A 3947-nucleotide genomic window follows, 5' to 3' on the forward strand; every position below is an offset into this window, starting at 1 on the left:
AGGGAAAGGCTGGGTTTATAGCAGTGCTTTCACATGCTCTTAGGAATTTTTCAATTCCTTAAAATCAAGTCCCCAGCCATTCTGCAGTTACCCTGCAGCTTCCTCCTGCTACTCAGCCCACTGACCTGGGACAGCCAGGTTGCATAGGAGCCTTGCACATAGGACCTTTTAAATAAAAATAAAATTCAGAAGAAGCATCACACAGATTTGCTTGAAGTATCAAGCAATCATAAATACAAGGTTGTTGAGAGTAGACCTGCAGCTCTGTTGGCTCCTATTGTTACCATGTTTGGGGGCACAGCTGAGGGAGGGACAGGGTGCCGATGTCTTTTTCTTTAAGCATGTTAATATTGATTTTAGAAGCTCTGTGTTCCAACAATATAAATGCAAATGCCTTGTAATTGGGAGCCGCGTGCAGAATTTCTCAACAGAAAACATGTTCAACTTTTCATGACAATGAAAGGAAAATAAAAAGCTGCTTATTTATTGCTGGTGGCTTGAATCCTGGATTTCCTTTCAAGTTACTTTGCAGTGCTAAATAAAATAGCTAATTGCAGTGCTCACAAAATTCAAATGGGTAAATTTATTCCTCTGGTAGCTTGTGGCTCTTTGCAGCCTCTGGACACCCTCAGCATTGTTTCAGCACATCTGTAACTTCTGGTTGCACTGTAAGGAAAAGCTGGGGGGGAAGACTTAGAATCCCCAAATGCTGCTGGCCTAAATCACTGCTGAGGCTGGAACAGGTACTAAGTGTTGGAAATGGAAGTGGGTGAGGATCTCAAGGTGGCACTTAGAGATGATTGGACTCCAGTAAAAGAAAGGAATTGTCAGTGAACCTCTTCATTTGAATTCCTTTGTGCTCCTCGACTCCACCTTTCCCACCTGGGAAGAAGCAGCAAATGTCCTTGATGGTGGAGATGGAGCTGAGTGTGTTCAGCTCATCGGGCTGCAGTGAAACATGAGAGAGCGCCTGGCTGCCTCCTGCATCACAGTCTGTTGGGGGGTTGTGTGTGTGTGTCTCTAAGTGCTCACCATTTCATAATAATTACTAATGAAATTCTAGATCTGTAATAACATTTTGGAGATCTAAAACAAACCATATGCTTGTAAAAAAAAGAGAGGAAAAAAAGTAGAAACAGATCAACTTTAAGCCATAAATTCTTGGTAATAGAGGCCTCTTTTTTCCCTCCTTTCTGTTTATGTTTGATAGATATTTTTGTTTCTGCAGGAATGTCAACTCTTAATTTCATGATGTATCATGGGCTTAAGAAAATTGAATTTAATAAAGGCAAAAGATGAATGGCACCTTTAAAGGTCCCAACACTTGTCTTTATTAGCAGGACAAACTGCAGGGTCTCCAAACACTGCTTCTCTCCAAATGAAAGTTTAAATGAAAAGTACAGCAGTGTCACAGGTTAAATTTCATTGCAGGACTGGCTAACGTTGTTAGTGAGGAGTGGGGCTGATTTCATGGGGCTGGTATCTGTTGCCTTAGATACCAGTGGAGCAAACACTGCCAGAGACTGGAAAAAAAAATCTCTGCTATAGGAAGCATGCGGACAAACAGCCTGTTGGGAAAGGTCTTTTACCACTTGCTTCAAAAACTGACCAAAGAAGCCCAGAACATTGGCTATGCTTTCTCCTGAGACAATCAATTCAATCCTGGGGTTCTACTGCTGCTCCTGGCCACGTGCTTCCCACAGACCTGCAGTAATTTTGGATATTGTTACATTTTCCACATTTTTTTTAGTGCTGCTTTTTATTTCCTCCGTCTGTCTTAATCCAACCCTCCTGGAAGTGCTTTTTGCCTTTGGTTCTGGAAGGCGAGCAATGCCTTTGTGTATCAGATCAGCAGCAGGGCTGTCTTTCACTCTCTCTTTGCATCCAGTGACTTGATGGCCCCTGAGGATGTTTCTGGTCCCTCAGGACTGCGCTCTGCATGGCAGTGCAGCCCTGCTGTGAAATCCAGCCGGTGCTTGTCTCTCTCCAGCAGTGAGAATGCTTGCCTTGCCCTGCTGTGGGCTTGCCTGCTTCTGTGGTTACCCTCTAGCTTGGGTGCAGATCTGAGGGGCAATTAGTTGGTACAGCTTATTTGAAGGGTGGGGTGGTATTATCCTGGGGTTAAGCCTGGCTCTGTTACAACATCCTGTCCATTGGCTTCAAACTTTTCAGTCCATTTTCTTCCTGAACAGGAGTTTGCGGCTTTCAGAGCCTAGCTGTGTTAGTTGTTTTCAAGGGAGGATCAACTTATCCATAGTTTCTTGTGCAGATTGAGTTTCTCATGTTGCCCTGGATCATCCTGGGTGACTGAAGCTGGTGAGTTTGGCTGCACCACAACAGATGATCTGGTTCTCCTCCCCCTCCATCCCATGCTTGGAGTTTCATCTCTTTTTTGGGGGAAACTTGGTGACTTCTGGTGGGGTGGTACAGCCATGGGGAAGAATGTGCCTGACCATCTGCCCCACTGTGCCTGCATGGCACACTGAATGTAGCACAGTCAGCCTTGGGGGGAACAGTTAAGCAGCTCTGCAGCTTGACTGCTTGGTGTCTACACTTGGGTACCCTAGCACTGTTAACATGATTTTATTTTTAACTTTCCGTCTCAGCAACATGTGCTCCCTGCATGCCCTGATCTGGGCTATGTGCTCCTGAGAACTGCTCTACTACAGCCACTGTCTCTGTCCACTGTAGAAACGGGGTGTTTCTCCTGGCTATTTAAATAATTTGTTGTTCCCTTTTACCCGCCCATCCTCTTGCACTCCCTTTGCCTGCTGGAGTGGTGATGTCATCAGCTCATATGTATGACCTCACGATAATTTCCGCCTGTCGGTCATGGGGTTTGCAGCCAGGGTCCAAAAGCTGTGTTAGTTCCTCTGCAGTGGCTGCATTTTCCACATGCTAATTTTACTCAAAGGAGTTGGATATTTTTTTTGTTATTTCTTATTTGTCTCTTCCAGATGTTTTCAGGCAGGGTTTTTTTTGTTGTTAAACTAATTCCATTCATGTTTTAAAAATTTATGAAAACGCTAATAAAAATGTCAAAGTGGTAAAAATGTTAGCTTTTGCTCTGCTTTGATTAAATTTTGCAAACTGTTTTTGAATATTAAAAAGCAATATTTTTTTTATTCTCTCTCTCTCTCTCTCTGTTTTTCTCCAGAAGTGATTTGAGAGGCTTGTTGCATGGATATCACTCAGTGGGCTCATTTGCACTCCAGAACCTCAGTGCCATGCATCTCTATTAAATAACATAGACAAATTATTCTTTAAAGACACCAAACAAATTGTCACTTCTTCTCTTACATTAAACTGGAAGGAGGAGAGGGATTAGAGAAGGAGAGGGGTGAACACAAAGGATTTTATTACATTTATTCAGTGGGTGGTTATTCAGTGGGTGGCTTTTTTAATTTAATGTATATTTTTTAATAATTGAGAAATCCATCGCAACTGGATTTCTTTAAACTTTTTATTAACAGGTCCATGTAAATTTTTGATTGCTGATTATTCAAATAATTGAACATTCTTCTGATGAAGGAGCGTTTTTATTTCCCTATCAGCATAAATTAGCTAAAAAGAGGACAATTAAGCAGGGCTTGCTACTGTGCCGTATCCCATTGGGATGGATTGTGGAGGGGGAGGAACTTCCAGCTCCTCTCCTCACTCTGTTGGAAGTGAAGAGTGCTTCTCAGCCTCTCCTGGGAATGAGATGCTTCATGCATAAGGTCCTGTTGTTTGGCTGGTGGTGTCCTCCAAAAGGACAGCAAGGTGGAGTAGGTGACGCTGGCCTTGTGGAGGGCACAGACCCTGGGATGTCTTTGCTTTTGACGTGAGCCCATTCCGAGTGTGTGTCCATGTTCCCTGGGTGGTGCTGGCATGTGTAAGTGGAGCCAGACCACCTTCCTGAGGCAGCCACATGTGCAGCTGAAGTGCTGAGCACAGGGACATTCCTG

The 3947-nt window shown here is 43.7% G+C and overlaps 1 protein-coding gene across 1 annotated transcript in view; it reads left to right on the plus strand.

Annotated features, from left to right (window-relative positions):
- Positions 1–3947, plus strand: part of ERI3 (ERI1 exoribonuclease family member 3) — a 127319-nt gene that overhangs the window by 10188 nt on the left and 113184 nt on the right. The gene's annotated exons all lie outside the window — the stretch shown is intronic.

The sequence above is a fragment of the Chaetura pelagica genome, unplaced genomic scaffold (assembly GCF_000747805.2).
Source record: "Chaetura pelagica isolate M959 unplaced genomic scaffold, ChaPel_1.0 scaffold69, whole genome shotgun sequence".
Lineage (NCBI taxonomy): Eukaryota > Metazoa > Chordata > Aves > Apodiformes > Apodidae > Chaetura > Chaetura pelagica.